This window comes from Oncorhynchus mykiss, chromosome 2, assembly GCF_013265735.2.
Source record: "Oncorhynchus mykiss isolate Arlee chromosome 2, USDA_OmykA_1.1, whole genome shotgun sequence".
Classification (NCBI taxonomy): Eukaryota; Metazoa; Chordata; class Actinopteri; order Salmoniformes; family Salmonidae; genus Oncorhynchus; species Oncorhynchus mykiss.
This window is the reverse complement of record NC_048566.1, coordinates 42,642,540-42,659,058: the sequence shown is the minus strand read 5'-3', so window position 1 is coordinate 42,659,058 and position 16,519 is coordinate 42,642,540.

The window sequence follows — 16,519 nt, the reverse complement described above, 5'->3', positions numbered from 1 at the left end:
GTTGCGGAGAAAAGTCATGACCTTGATCTTTCCTTTCGATAAATGTTTTTTTTTTTTTTTGCCTGGTACATGCAAATTGGAGGTGGGTTGGGGTGGAAAGTAAACAGACACAGAATGTTTCATTTTATTTTGTGTTTCGTGGCTGATTAGAAGCCTAATTAAATACACTGTTAAAGAGTTCCCAAGCACACAGAGGAGACTCTGACCCTGCAACTTCTCATAGACCCCAGAGATCCTCTAAACAAAGAGATTATTAAATGCACCCCGGAATAAAGAGCATATACTCAGAGTCTTTAACAAACAACCATCATTAGACCTTTGTTATTATCAGATCCTGTTCTTTATTTACTTTTCACCTAACAACTGAACATCAATGGGGGTATAAAGGAAAAGGAAGCCGACCAAACATTAGCTCATTAGGTTGATGATATACTGTATATCAACTTGGCACTGTTCCAGCTCACGGCAGTGTCGACACAAACACATTCAAATGTCATGCCTAGAACAGGAAGGAGAGTCAAAAGTGCTTGTGATGTAAAGCCATTACAATTCATGGTGAAAACAAAAGAGGTTAAAAAAATAGCCCACAGTTGGATTTGGTCAGCGATGATGAGCTCTTGAGTGGGGGGAGGGGGGTTTCTTGAGTTTGGGGGGTGGTAGGTACTTGAGTATAGGCCTATGCGGGACCCCAGCATGCAAAATCGTTAATAGTCTAAACCCAATAAACCGTCCACAGAGTGTGATCCATATTGACAATTATAATATTGTATGGATATATTGTTCCTTTGAGCTCCCAACATCATCTCTCCACCCCTCCCACTTTCCTTTTAGTTCAGAAATGCAGTGTACCAGGGCATCTCCCATCCTCCCAATTCATCCATGGAGTAGACAGAATGGCATTCTTATCTAGTCATTCTATTGCTATGAGCCAGGGTTACAGTAAACACCAGTCCTGGTGCAGGAAAACTCTCTCACCTCTCAAGGTCTCAGGGATGCTCTTATACCGTAAAGCAGAGCAGCCTTGACGCAGTGCGTCGTCGACTCGTCGCTATGACAGCCTCAGACACAGAGGACACACGCTACACCACGAACCTCACAGCAGGCGCTTAGCTACTCACAGTGAACTAACACACCACACACTCCTGGAGGTTCTCCCATCCAAAAGGTTAACATGGCTGCACAGAGGGGATTATGTTTGTCATCCTCTCTCTCCCGCTCTCTGGACTCACTCGAGCTGGTAGTGGAGGGCTGTGGTCAGTAGAATGGTATGGACAAATGGTCAGGGGTAGGGCATTAGCAAGGTGAAGCCAGAAAATACGTTGTTGCTATGTAACGGTACATCGGTGAAAGGGTGGATAAACAGCCACAGAGGTTTAATATTGAAGATTCACAGTCATATCCAAACACGGCAGATACATGGTCGTCAAAACAGGCCATAATACAACTATGTTGACCAGTTCCTATTTAGTCCATATTTCTCCACCTCCAGCTGTGAGGGCTATTTCAAATGCCACCCGTCCTCTCCTCACCACCTCTATCCACCCCACCACTGACAACAATACACCTCTCTTCCCTCCTTTGCCCTCCTCCTCCCTCTCAACAGGCTTCTGCGGAATTTATTCAAATATTTTGACATTTCGCCTCTCCTCACTGCCCGAGCAGAAATGATTTGTGACAGACGGAGATGGGGCTCTGTCTGAAGAGCTTCCTCTAACACCCACCAAAGCCCCCCCACCCCCCACCCCCCCCCCCCCAAAATGAGCTTTTACAAAGACCAGTTCTCTCCTCCTTTCTTCTCCACTGCTCCTCCTGTCAACTGTTGCAGCCATTGAAAGCAAAGCAAAGCTCCTGGTTTTCACCATGTGCCACATCACTGCCATCGACAAACTGTGTGAAATTGCAGTTACTGAAGTAGTTTCATGTGCTTTTAGCTCAGTGGCCATCTGTGATCTAGGACACTATGTATGACAACAATGTAAGGGTGTAAAAGTACTGTAACCTGGTAAGCCAAATACTTTAGCACACCCCCTTAAGGTGTCACGTCTTTACTACACAGCAAATTCCCTTGTGTTAAATGAAAACAGATAGTGTTAAATTTGACACTGAGAGTGTTTACCCTAATAAGCAATGGAAGAGTATTACATTAACTCACTGCTTAGTGTAAAGCCTTATTTGCATATATTGCATATTTTGCCTTTCGAGTGAATCGTAGAGTTACCACTCATGACAGTATTTATTAGTGACGGAGACATGGTTGTTGTGTTTATCCATTTTCAGTCCTGTGGATTTCGCCAAGTAAGATCCTTAGCGAAGATGTTAACATTAAATCAATCAATGTACAAGCAAAAATATAGATATTGAAACAAACAATTTGAAAAATCAACCTGCAATAGAGCATGCTGGGAATTGTGATATGGTGGGTGTGGCTTTGGTTCAACTCTGGTATTAACAACACTGGGGTTCTTTTAGTTATTACTGTGTAGTTATTCATTATACTCCATTTCATTTAAAGCAGTTTATTCTACAAGCAAAATCTAAATGTTGAACCAGTCAGTGTAGTATCCAGCATAAAAGTTGCTATTGTACTTTTCTATAAGTCGTGGTAGATGGAGTACATTTCTGCAAAATGAAAAAGAGGATGTTGTGTCCACTGAAGGAAGCAGCTCAGATAACAAGTGATGTAGAGTACACTGCTGTAGACAGTTCTGCTCTGACAACACAGCCTTTATTTGAATAATGCTGCTTATTAGCTTGGGGAGAGGTTTTTTTCTGCTCCTGTCTATCCATGGTCACTTTGCTCCGCCACAATAGACAAACAAGGCAACTGAGCAGGAAGGTTGTCATCCATCAACAGAGAGAGAAAGAGAGAAAGAGAGAAAGAGAGAGAGAGAGAGAGAAAGAGAGAGAGAGAGGTATGAAGCAGTGCAAGACAAATGCATTTCTGCCTTGTTATTTCCTCACCAATAATACGACTTCTCTACTTTTCACGTTCGTTCTCCCCTATCTGAAACCCTGGTCTCCACACAGCTTGAAACAAACTCCAGTACATTTTAAAGTATAATTTATAATTGCAATTAACGATAATTTATTCTTCGAGAAATGTAAACCAGACATATTTCCAAAACTGAACAGCTAGCGAGTGAGTGTTGCTCAGTGTCACATATGACAGCTCACACACATTCACACACAGACACACACAGTCTATATCAGGCAGTGTCAGAGGAAGGCCCTAAAAATTGTCAAAGACTCCAGCCACCCTAGTCATATACTGTTCTCTCTGCCAACACACGGCAAGCGGTACCTTAGAGGCAAGTCGAGGTCCAAAAGGGCTTCTTAAAAGGAACCGCCCCTTTTTTCAATTTTCGCCTAAAATGACCCAAATACCCAAATCTGACTGCCTGTAGCTCTGAACCTGATGCAAGGATATGCATATTCTTGATACCATTTGAAAGGAAACACTTTGAAGTTTGTATTATCTTTTACCAGATATAATGTGCTATATTCTCCTACATTAATTAAAACAATTATTTAAAAAAATAATAATAATTTTGTACCGTCTTTGAAAAGCAAGAGAAAGGCTATAATGTATTATTCCAGCCCAGGCACAATTTTGGCCACAAGATGGCAGCAGTGTATGTGCACATTTTTAGACTGATACAATGAACCGTTGCATATCTGTCACGCTGTTCGTAATAATGGTCGGACCAAGGCACAGCGTATGTTGAGTTCCACATAATATTTAATAGTGAAACTTATCAAAACAAACAATAAACAAACAAATGAAACAACAAACCATGACAACAGAGGTGCTACATACACTTACTCAAAACAATATCCCATAACACAGGTGAGAAAAACAGCTACATAAATATGATCCCCAATTAGAGACAACAATCACCAGCTGCCTCTAATTGGGAATCTTACACAAACACCAACATAGAAAAACAAACCTAGAACCCCACATAGAAATAATAAACTAGACTAAGCCCTTAGTCACGCCCTGGCCTACTCTACCATAGAAAATAGGCTTTCTATGGTCAGGACGTGACAATTTCAGTTCAAAATTCTGTATCAAGACTGCCCAAATGTGCCTAATTGGATTATTAATACATTTTCAAGTTCATAACTGTGCACTCTCCTCAAACAATAGCATGGTATTCTTTCACTGTAATAGCTACTGTAAATTGGACGGTGCAGATAGATTAACAAGAATTTAAGCTTTCTGCCAATATCAGATATGTCTATGTCCTGGGAAATGTTCTTGTTATTTACAACGTCATGCTAATCACATTAGCCTATGTTAGCTAAATAGTCTCGGCGGGGGACTCACCCATCCTGTAGAGGTTAACAGCTTCTACACCCAAGCTATAAGACTCCTAAACAGCTAATCAAAGGCCTACCCAGAGCCCTCTTTTACGCTGGTGCTACTCTCTGTTTATAATGTACAGTGCCTTGCGAAAGTATTCGGCCCCCTTGAACTTTGCGACCTTTTGCCACATTTCAGGCTTCAAACATAAAGATATAAAACTGTATTTTTTTGTGAAGAATCAACAACAAGTGGGACACAATCATGAAGTGGAACGACATTTATTGGATATTTCAAACTTTTTTAACAAATCAAAAACTGAAAAATTGGGCGTGCAAAATTATTCAGCCCCCTTAAGTTAATACTTTGTAGCGCCACCTTTTGTTGCGATTACAGCTGTAAGTCGCTTGGGGTGTGTCTCTATCAGTTTTGCACATCGAGAGACTGAATTTTTTTTCCCATACCTCCTTGCAAAATAGCTCGAGCTCAGTGAGGTTGGATGGAGAGCATTTGTGAATAGCAGTTTTCAGTTCTTTCCACAGATTCTCGATTGGATTCAGGTCTGCACTTTGACTTGGCCATTCTAACACCTGGATATGTTTATTTTTGAACCATTCCATTGTAGATTTTGCTTTATGTTTTGGATCATTGTCTTGTTGGAAGACAAATCTCCGTCCCAGTCTCAGGTCTTTTGCAGACTCCATCAGGTTTTCTTCCAGAATGGTCCTGTATTTGGCTCCATCCATCTTCCCATCAATTTTAACCATCTTCCCTGTCCCTGCTGAAGAAAAGCAGGCCCAAACCATGATGCTGCCACCACCATGTTTGACAGTGGGGATGGTGTGTTCAGAGTGATGAGCTGTGTTGCTTTTACGCCAAACATAACGTTTTGCATTGTTGCCAAAAACTTCAATTTTGGTTTCATCTGACCAGAGCACCTTCTTCCACATGTTTGGTGTTTCTCCCAGGTGGCTTGTGGCAAACTTTAAACAACACTTTTTATGGATATCTTTAAGAAATGGCTTTCTTCTTGCCACTCTTCCATAAAGGCCAGATTTGTGCAATATTCGACTGATTGTTGTCCGATGGACAGAGTCTCCCACCTCAGCTGTAGATCTCTGCAGTTCATCCAGAGTGATCATGGGCCTCTTGGCTGCATCTCTGATCACTCTTCTCCTTGTATGAGCTGAAAGTTTAGAGGGACGGCCAGGTCTTGGTAGATTTGCAGTGGTCTGATACTCCTTCCATTTCAATATTATCGCTTGCACAGTGCTCCTTGGGATGTTTAAAGCTTGGGAAATCTTTTTGTATCCAAATCCGGCTTTAAACTTCTTCACAACAGTATCTCGGACCTGCCTGGTGTGTTCCTTGTTCTTCATGATGCTCTCTGCGCTTTTAACGGACCTCTGAGACTATCACAGTGCAGGTGCATTTATACGGAGACTTGATTACTCACAGGTGGATTGTATTTATCATCATTAGTCATTTAGGTCAACATTGGATCATTCAGAGATCCTCACTGAACTTCTGGAGAGAGTTTGCTGCACTGAAAGTAAAGGGGCTGAATAATTTTGCACGCCCAATTTTTCAGTTTTTGATTTGTTAAAAAAGTTTGAAATATCCAATAAATGTCGTTCCACTTCATGATTGTGTCCCACTTGTTGTTGATTCTTCACAAAAAAATACAGTTTTATATCTTTATGTTTGAAGCCTGAAATGTGGCAAAAGGTCGCAAAGTTCAAGGGGGCCGAATACTTTCGCAAGGCACTGTATGTATAGTCGTCACTTTAACTCTACCTACATATACATATTACCTCAATTTCCTGGACTAACCGGTGCCCCCACACATTGACTCTGTACCGGTACCTCCTGTATATAGCCTCGCTTGTTATTTTACTGCTGCTGTTTGTTATTTGTTACTTTTATTTTATATTTGACATTTTTGACTTATCTATTTCTTTCTTAACTTCTTAAAGCATTGTTGGTTAAGGGCTTGTAAGTAAGTATTTCACTGTAAGGTCTACGACACCTGTTGTATTCGGCGCATGTGACAAATAACATGTGATTTGATTTGATTTGAATCAACATGGACAACTTATTGGATTTGCAAAAAGTCATCAACGGAAGTGAATGTCATCTTTTTTTCACCCAAATTCTAACCTAAATCCAATGACAGGGTGAAATGTTACGTTGAGTTCACATTGAATTCACGTTAGTTGACAACCCAAACAAATGTAAATCAAAACTAGACGTTGAACTGACATCTGTGCCCAGGCACACACACACACACACACACACACATCACAGTTTTTTGGTGAATTTTCAAAACTCTTAGTACAAAACTATAAACTGGGAACTATTGTAACACAGAAAGTCTTATATTCAAACCCTTATATTGTGCAGACATTTTGTTTGGAGACATCTTTCACCACACAACCATTGATCCAGTTTACTGTGAAATGCCATGAGAGCATTGATGTTCTAACAACCAGTTAATTCAATAGCAAAAAAAAGCAAGATACATGTTTCAAAATTGTCCTTTGAATATTATATGTACATTACACTGCTTTTACATTAGGCAATAGACTTGCACTACCCATTTCCATCATGTCTATCCCATGTGTGATCAAAGGCGTCATTGAATACCTATTTCACAATCATTGATGCAAAAATAAATGCATTGTTCAGATATCATTTTAATGTAGGTGTACTGTAATTAAATGAAACAAATTATATGAATGAAAGAAACATAACATTTAACGGGCATTAGGTTGCATCAAGCCTGTCTTGAGCATTTGGCCATAGGTTCTCATCGACATCCCATTGTTCATGCACCTGGCATGGTAAATCTAAGCCTGACATAGGTCTGTATTGATGCCATTGCATGCCTCATGTACGGCCTGGAGCAGGGTGGCATGCTCATGGGATGGCGATCATACCTTCCACCTGTATTGTAATCATGTATTGTATTTTACAATATTGTATTGTACTTATGTATTGTAGTGGTCCTGTGTGGCTCAGTTAGTAAGAGCATGGCACTAGCAACACGCAAGAGTGGTGGGTTATATTCCCACTAGGGTCACATACAGAAATGTGTGGACTCACTGTTGTCACTTTGGATAAAAACGCCTGCTATGTGAATGGCATATATTATAGTTTTACAGTACTGCATCGGCCAATGTCAATTTAGTAAAACAGTGTGAAACGCCCCCATCAACAAAAAAAACTGAAACTTTGGATACAAGTACTGTATAACATGCTGACCAGACCGCTTGCGCAAGTGCGTCTGCGTGCACCATCGCGCACATGTTGATTTTGTCCACCCACACCAGACACGATCAGGACAAGCAGGTTGAAATGTGAAAACAAACTCTGAACCAACTATATTCATTTGGCGACAGTTCGAAAACCATTAAACATTTCTGGCAATTTAGCTAGCTAGCTTGCTGTTGCTAGCTAATTTGTCCTGGGATATAAAAATGGGGTTGCTATTTTACCTGAAATGCACACGGTCCTCTACTCTGAAAACGAATCCACAGATAAAAGGGTAAACCAAGTTAGTTTCTAGTCATCTCTCCTCCTTCAGGCTTCTTCTCCTTCTGTGGACTTTATATGGTGGTTGGCAACCAGGTGCATTAAGGTGCATAATCACTACCAACTGGACTGGAGTGTGGACCTCAGTTCATCTCACCCACGTGGGTATATGCTAACAAAAAACAATGAGGAGATGAGAGAGGTGGGACTTGCAGCGGGTCAAGGGTCACAAATAGAACCAAGTTCTATTTTAGCGCCTGGCTACACAGACGCTCGTTGAAGGGTGCAAGCAGTGTGGGTGCAATGATGTTTACATTTATTTTGCAATGCTCGCGCACCTGACACAAGCGGTGTGGTCAGCATTTAGGGGATGCATTAAATACAGTACATAGCTGATCTTGTCGATCTCAGATTTAATTTTTTTTTTTATATGAAAACATACATTTACGTTGTGTAGTTCTCAAAATCTGTTGTAGACAAACCAGTTTGTCAGACAAACCAGACAAACCACTTAACCAAAATAGTTAGGTGATTATCAATTAAGAACAGTCAGATTAAGTCAAATCTATTTTAACAAATAAGAAGACAATCATATCAAAAGTAATATGAGCATTGATTTGTGAAAAGCAATTACTTTATATGAGCATGTATTGCTATGTGAAACATGTATTTCTAGATGAAACACTGACTACATTTGGTGAAAAAGTGTATGTGTATGATTTTGTGTGTTTATTTAGTCAATGGAAAATGTGCTTAGAGTTTTGAAAGAACTGCCTTTTTGATGATCTGTTTTGAGTTTTGTACTAAGCGTTGTGAACACCACATACTTGTGAATATTGCACCAACACGATTGGAAAACATGTAATCCACTTTCCAAACCACACATCCCAGAGAGGACAAGCCTGAGCTAACATGAAAACAGGCTATTTCTAGTGAACCAGGGCCTGCTACTGGACACTTCATCATCACTCAATCTCAGTGATCTTCTACTAACTACTATTTCTCCCCCTCTACCTCTTCCTCATCCTTTGCTACCTAGAATGAACTGTGGCAAGCAATCCCTCCACTCACAGTGCCTCACAAGTTTTTATGTCAAAACAGATCAATGTCAACAATAGAGAGTACTGTACTTCTAAACAACAGAATGTGGATGTGGAGGGTTGCAACATTTGGAAAACAGGTGTAAGTCAGTTGTTGATGAGACTAAAACTAAGCAATAGGCCAATACCCCACTATAGGTGATGTGCAATAACCCCTGCTAGAAGTATTCTGCTGTTTTGCTATTATGACAGACTTGAAAACAGACTCCAGCTTCATAACAGAGTGAGAAACAGCAGTCAACTGCTACAGACAGCCCGTGCTAATAAACGTGTAACATGATAGAAATCAAATTAGTTCAATTCCTTCCATCTCATTGATGAAGAGCCAATCAAAATCAAAGCGAAACATTCCATGCAGATTGTGTTTTGGAATTCAAATAGGCAATGCTTCAAAATGACAAATCAGTGCATCAGAGTGGTGCATGTTGATTGATTCCATCCATGAAACTCCTAATAGATTTAGTCCTCTGTGAATTTGGCACTCGTTAACCTCGCAGCGTTTTCATGTGAGAATGTATTGGAGCCATTTTATCCACCACTCAAAGGCAATTCACTGGGTGATAAATCCTTTGGCTTATCTGGATCCAGGTGGCAGCACAGGGAAGTGCATAGGACAAAAACACACCCACCCACACTAGCGCACATGTACTGTAAGTGTGTGCATACACACACACACACAGATGCGTGTGTGCACACACACACACACACACACACACACACACACACACACACACACACACACACACACACACACACGCACACGCACACTCCTATGGCATCTTCAGATAACGCTCTTCTGAATAGGTTGTCATGGTGACCCGGGCGTAAGAAGAGGATGCGGAGCACTGAGAGTGTGATCCAACCGGAACTGAAGAGAGACACTCCACGACCTGAGTGACTGAGCGCAACAGAAAATGCTTCCCCTTTCTCTCCCCCAAAAAGAAAGAAAAAAAAGCTGAATTCAATTACACAGCTGAAACCCCACTACTACCCCTCGGGAGTGTTATCAGTGCCATTTAAAGTCTTATTACTCACAAAACCAATAACATTTTGACTCCTTGGTAATGGACCAGTAGATTAGAAAATGTAGATTACATTTAACCTCCTGTAGATTCACATTAAAACACCACAAACTAGTTAGAAACAATAGGTCATTAAGAGTTTAATGAAGCATGTGAGCGTTAGTGCTAGTCGGCTGTATGCTTCTCTTGTGGAATAAAGCCTTACTTTGCACGTATCCTGCAGCAAAGCCAGGGCAGCGTCTCATTTGGGCAATGCGACGTATTTAATTAGATTAATGAATTTCTGTAGCGTCTCCCAGGGCTCGACGAGCTCCTCGCGGTGACAGAGTAACAACAGATTATATATTAGGGGAGGCCCGCGACGCTCCAGGCAGACTGATATGGTTCGGTCCCTCGTGACGGAACTGCAATATGTGACAGGTACAATGGCTGTGTAACCTGTATCTCGTTTTACCTCCTACGAAATTGCGGAATGCAAATAATTTCCCCCCACAAATTTGTTTATGTGAGAGAGAGAAAAAAAGTGATTGTTAAAGGCATTCAAGATGTAATTCTGAAGGTGGTGTTAATGGTAAATAAATAAAAAAATGTGACAACAGAAGGGTAAACTCAGTCCTAACAGTTCCTTTTTTTCCAGACGATTGTGTCGAACTGGACTGCACTCTCACAGCACGTTTCAGGACGATACCATAGTGTGAAAAGGGCACTGTAAAGCCACCCTGGCTCGGACCTGAACCAAAGGTCCATAGATAACTGGTGGAGTTACCACCCATTGAAAGCTAATAACAAGGTTTGATATAATGATCTATGATCTGAGACGACTTGGAGCAGATTGAATCATTTTTCTTGCCATTCTTTTTGTATCACTCTATCCAGACAGATAAGATCAGAGATCAAGAAGGACAGGAGACAAGGAGAGAAACCTGGGTCGTATTCAGTAGTGCACACTGTAGCAAAACGTAGAGAAACATTTGCCACGGTAAATGGAAACAATTTTCTTGTTGGGCAAATACAGGTTGTCCCTCCCTGTTTTAGTCTTAGTGCCTAGTGAATACAACCCAGGTGGCTGAGACACATAGGTATAAATGCACTGTGATTGGACACAGATTTGTTGTTGTTGTTGGTATTTAAATGTGAGTGCAGTACAGTCCTCTACACATGTCTTCTCTGGCATTAGTGGGGTCAGCGGGGTTCTGCTTAATAGCCAACAGGTCACTGTTCTGTGGTAAAACACTGCCCTCTATAGGTCCTCATACCAAACTGTACTATACACCAGGGCTCTCAACCCTGTTCCGGGAAAGCTACCCTCCTGTAGGTTTTCACTCCAATCCTAATCTAGCGCATCTAGTTCTAATCATTAGCTGGTTAACAAGCTGAACCAGGTTAGGTACAACTGGGGTTGCAGCGAAAACCTAGAGGAGGGTAGCTCTCCAGGAACAGGGTTGGAGAGCCCCGTTATACCCCTCTGTGGAGTTTTAATACCATTTCAACTGTAGTGGGTCTGACCACTGAACCATTCTGACGATAGAAGCAAACTGTAAACTGTCATCCAATCATCTGGGGCTACTATAATCCAACACAACACATCTCGGTATAAACCATGGAGACTGAAATATACTATGGTGCATTTAAACCCTCAGACACCTCCAAAGTCTTTACTAAACTGCACAGAGGACAAGTATTAAGAGAATGTGTTTTCTCTAGACTTGAGCTCTGAATGACACAGACCTTCACCACCAGGGGAATTCTGCAATATCAGCAGCACACACACACACACACACACACACACACACACACACACACACACACACACACACACACACACACACACACACACACACACACACACACACACACACACACACACACACACACACACACACACACACACACACACACACACACACACACACCTCCAGCCAGCGTGTTTGCAAACAGCTGAATAATTGAGCCACATTCAACACATTCAAATCCACTGCCATTCCAGACCGAGAAAAGAGGAGGAGAGGAGGAGAGAAAGAGAGAGCGAGACAGATGGTCTAGCGTAGATAGTGCTAGAGACTGGGAACTGGGAGTGTACTCTGAAGGATGGGTCCCGGCATTGTTCTGGCCGCGAGGGCCACTCTGTCAAGGCACGTTCCATTGGTCCCCAAAGAGCCCAGGTCTTACGGTGTCAGTGTCCCCATCCCCGACGCATTATCATTCCCTCCTTTTTTAATTTCTCAAACGCAATCAAGTGTGACACAAACTGTTTACCTAGCGTGTCTGCCACCACAACCAGGAAGGAAAAAAACAAAAAGACCCGCCAGGATCTCGGCACAAAAATAATCCCCCGCAAAGCCAGAGAGTTTAAAGAGGCTTTGCCAATATCCCTCTGCTCTTCAGAAAAAAAGAGAAGATAAAAAGAAGGAAAAAACATGAGAAAAAAGCTGTTAAATTTGCCCCTCAGTCTCATTTGGGATTGCTAATTATTGTTTTTAGAGCCCAACAATTGGGGTATTAGGGCATAAGCAGCTGAAGATAACATCCAGGGGAAGGGAAGGATGGATGGAGGGAAGAAGGGAAGGGGAGTGTCGCATGGGGAGAGAGATAATGGACCAACAGAAGGGAAGCCATGATAGGGCCCGGTCCATAGTGGTGTCTCCGTCTGTGCTCTGTGCCTGGGTATAAAGGCCTGAACTCTTAGTCTCTCTCTTTCTTGCTCTCTCACTTTCTCTCTGCCCTCTTTTTCTTTCTCCCAGAGGAGAAGTCAACATTAGAGTCACTAACCTCAAAGTATATTAGTGCTTGCTTGAAACATCCCCACAGACCAACGACATAGAGAAACAACTAGATCTGCTGCTAGAGCCACGTATGAAAGACTCAGAGTGGCAAAATGCTCTTAAGGTTTACCATGACAGTCTATAAATCAAACCTAAGTGCTTACTCAAAAGATTACACACACTCTGTTGCATGAAGACCCTCTATGGTACTCCAAATAGCTCATACAATATGTACAAGTGCCACATTGTGCTGCATCAGATGACCTGGCCTCCACAATCACCTGACCTCAACCCAATTGAGATGGTTTGGGATGAGTTGGACTGCAGAGTGAAGAAAAAGCAGCCAACAACTGCTCAGCATATGTGGGAACTCCAAGACTATTGGAAAATCATTCCTCATGAAGCTGGTTGAGAGAATGTCAAGAGTGTGCAAAGCTGTCATCAAGGCAAAGGGTGGCTACTTTGAAGAATCTCAAATATAAAATATATTTGGATTTAAAAAAAAAACTTTTTAGGTTACTACATGATTCTACATGTGTTATTTCACAGTTTTGATGTCTTCACTATTATTCTACAATGTAGAAAATAGTAGAAATAAAGAAAAACCTTTGAATGATTAGGTGTGTCTAAACTTCTGACTGTACTGTACATGCACGCACGCACACACACACACACACACACACACAGAGAGAGACACTGGCACGTATCCTGTGAACGAGCGGGGCGGCCAAAGTCATCTGGAAGCCTCCACATGCCAATGAATAAATAAAGCTGTAATTAGTAAAGAAAACAGTGCCACCTGTTGGTGTCAAGTCCCCCTGAACCCAGGCATTGTGGGGAACACCTGAGCCTGTGGGGGTTGCGGCGGGCGGCTGGGTGTGGGGGTACTGTGCTCATTGTGGAGGTACTGTGGCGTGTCCCGGGGTCCATTGGGGCCCACTGGGACCCACCTGGCAGAGGAGGGCTGATTCTGGAGGATGACCAGCTGGCCCGGAGGCCATAGTGGCCCTTGTCCCCCAGGGCCCCAGACAGACAGTGGAAGGCAGATGGATGGGTCACTGCCACTGCCAGAGGGCCAAGGGAAGGGCCAGCCAAAACCATCAAACCACACACATTCATACTCACAGTGGAACAGATCAATATGCTTGAATATGTTGATATACAGTGAATTTAGCCATGGCTAGTGAAATGTACAGACAGAAATCTAAAATCTCATAACATATGTATCATATATTAGAACTTGAATTCACCCACATTACGATTCAAGCACAAATTGTGCAACTCACTCCTTACAAACACTTTTTGAAACCGACACATTTTTTCCTTGTAATACTAACATACCATTAACTTCTCATACTTCTTGCGTATGGGCCTACTCTTAAATATACTGAGCTAACAATCTCAGATTCATTCTCTAGTCATGAATTCACATTCATGGTATACCAACAATTTTGTTTGTTTGTTGTTGTTGTAAATATAATAGTTGGAGTTAATCTGTTAAAGTTTGTTAGTGTAACTCTATGAGAGTGTAGTGTGTGGATTGGTTTGAGAGAGCGTACAGTACTGTATGGTGGCTGTAATGGTGGTGTCTGAGGTTGAGGACGCCACCAGCTCCCCTCAGTCAGTCCAGAGCCACAGATGCTCCAGTGTTTGTGTGTTGACTCAGTGTAATTTGTTTGCTCTAATTTGTTTTGGTGTGCCAGGGGAGTTCCCTTTTTAATTTTCCTCTCTGTGTTTATCCCTCTTTGTGGAGTGCTGATCTGTTAAGCGTGAGAAAGAGAGGGAGAGGGCTAAGGAGCGAGAGAGTGAGAAAAAGAAAGAGAGGGGGCACAGAGAAAGAAAGAGGCAGTGAGAGAGGTGGGATGTTTCAGAACAGGAAAATTAAAAAAAGGAGCTGTGCAGATTGTTTTAAGCTCTGTGTGTCCCTTTGGGCCCAAAGGCCTCGCTCGCAGCCTGCACCTGCTCCATCCCTGGGGATCCTGGTTCCTGATCCGTGGCTCTCTCTCCCCCAGCCCAGCACCACCACACAGCCCCCTCTCCCCAGCCTTCTCTCCTCTCTCCTCCTCTAACCCCTCCTTGCCTCCAGCTCCTGGCAGAGCCTTAATCAGCCCGCCTCCGCGCCTGGATGCCTGCCACTCGTTAGCCTGATTGAAAACACTGTGGCTCACATGCTAAACACACACAGACCCAAGCACACACAATAAATGCAGAGTAATAATATAGGGTACTAATATGTAGAATACTAATATATGCACACAAGCAAATAAATGTTAGAGGTGAAAATAATTGGGAAATTAATTATTCTAAATACTGAATGCGCAAATGTAGTACATTTACAGTATAAAATACCAACATTCAGACACACAGTAACACAACTCATACACAGATCCTTTTCTTTTAAATGTCACAGCTATTGTTTAATCAAATCATTGAGAGTAATCAGTCATACAGCCACCTCACCTTTGGGTTATCATAATTGAACATCCATAGGTAGTTTGTCAGTATGTTACAGTGAATTCATGAGTTTATCACACTTATGTACATTTCCCTGTAATGTAATGTTTCCACTAACAGGACATACACTGTTCTAATATAGCTTGACAAAGTAGTCGCACTGATATAATGAGTTATCCATATGTAGCATGGTAAAAACGCATCCCATAATATAACGCAGGTTGACGTTTTTGGGGGATGAATCGTGTTCTGGAGGCAGCTCTGCCCCATATGATGCCGCCTCCTCTGCTGTTCTCTCATTGCAGGTCTGGTCTGCCCATACTTCTAATATAAAACAATTTCAACAATAAGACAATGCAATTCAATCAAACACCCTCAAAGATATTTGCTCAATTACAGACACAAAAAGTATAATTAAAAGACACTTAAAGGACAGTTGAGAAAAAGTTTAGACAGATCCGTGTCTTGGTCCCCATTGTTTTTCAATTTTATGTTTCATCATTGGGAGGTAGGGTGAGTATAATCCTAGCAGATTGACAATTTACTCTTTTATTTGGTCTATTGTCCATGTGCCTTTGCAAACAACTATTTACTTTGACATTGCAACTTTGCGAATAAACATGATCTTCTCTCAAGGTCATCCTGATACACCTATCAATAGTTCAACTTGAATGCCTAGCTACCACACAGACATCCAGTGACCTGTGTCATTTATGTACATGTCTCATTCCATTCATTTGGCCTCACCATCTTATCACAACAATCTCCAGCGTCCTAGGTGCATTAGTTTTGCAACAAAAATCTCTCCGTGAGAGCAATAAAGATACAAACGATAAAACATCGCAAACTTAAGTTAATCACAAATAAAAACAAAGTGCTGGCACTGTTTTCAAATAAGTTGTGAGTTACTGAGTAAAGAAAGCAAAAATCTATCTGCATTCACAATTCACATTCAACCCCTCTTTTCATAACTTCTGTGCACTAAGGCTTATATCATACCTGGTAATGTAGTCATATTACAACCCACTATCATCTTTCCGGTCTCTCTCTCTCTCTCTCTCTCTCTCTCTCTCTCTCTCTCTCTCTCTCTCTCTCTCTCTCTCTCTCTCTCTCTCTCTCTCTCTCTCTCTCTCTCTCTCTCTCTCTCTCTCTCTCTCTCTCTCTCTCTCTCTCTCTCTCTCTCTCTCTCTCTCACTCACTCACTCACTCACTCACTCACTCACTCACTCACTCACTCACTCACTCACTCACTCACTCACTCACTCACTCACTCACTCACTCACTCACTCACTCACTCACTCACTCACTCACTCACTCACTCACTCACTCACTCACTCACTC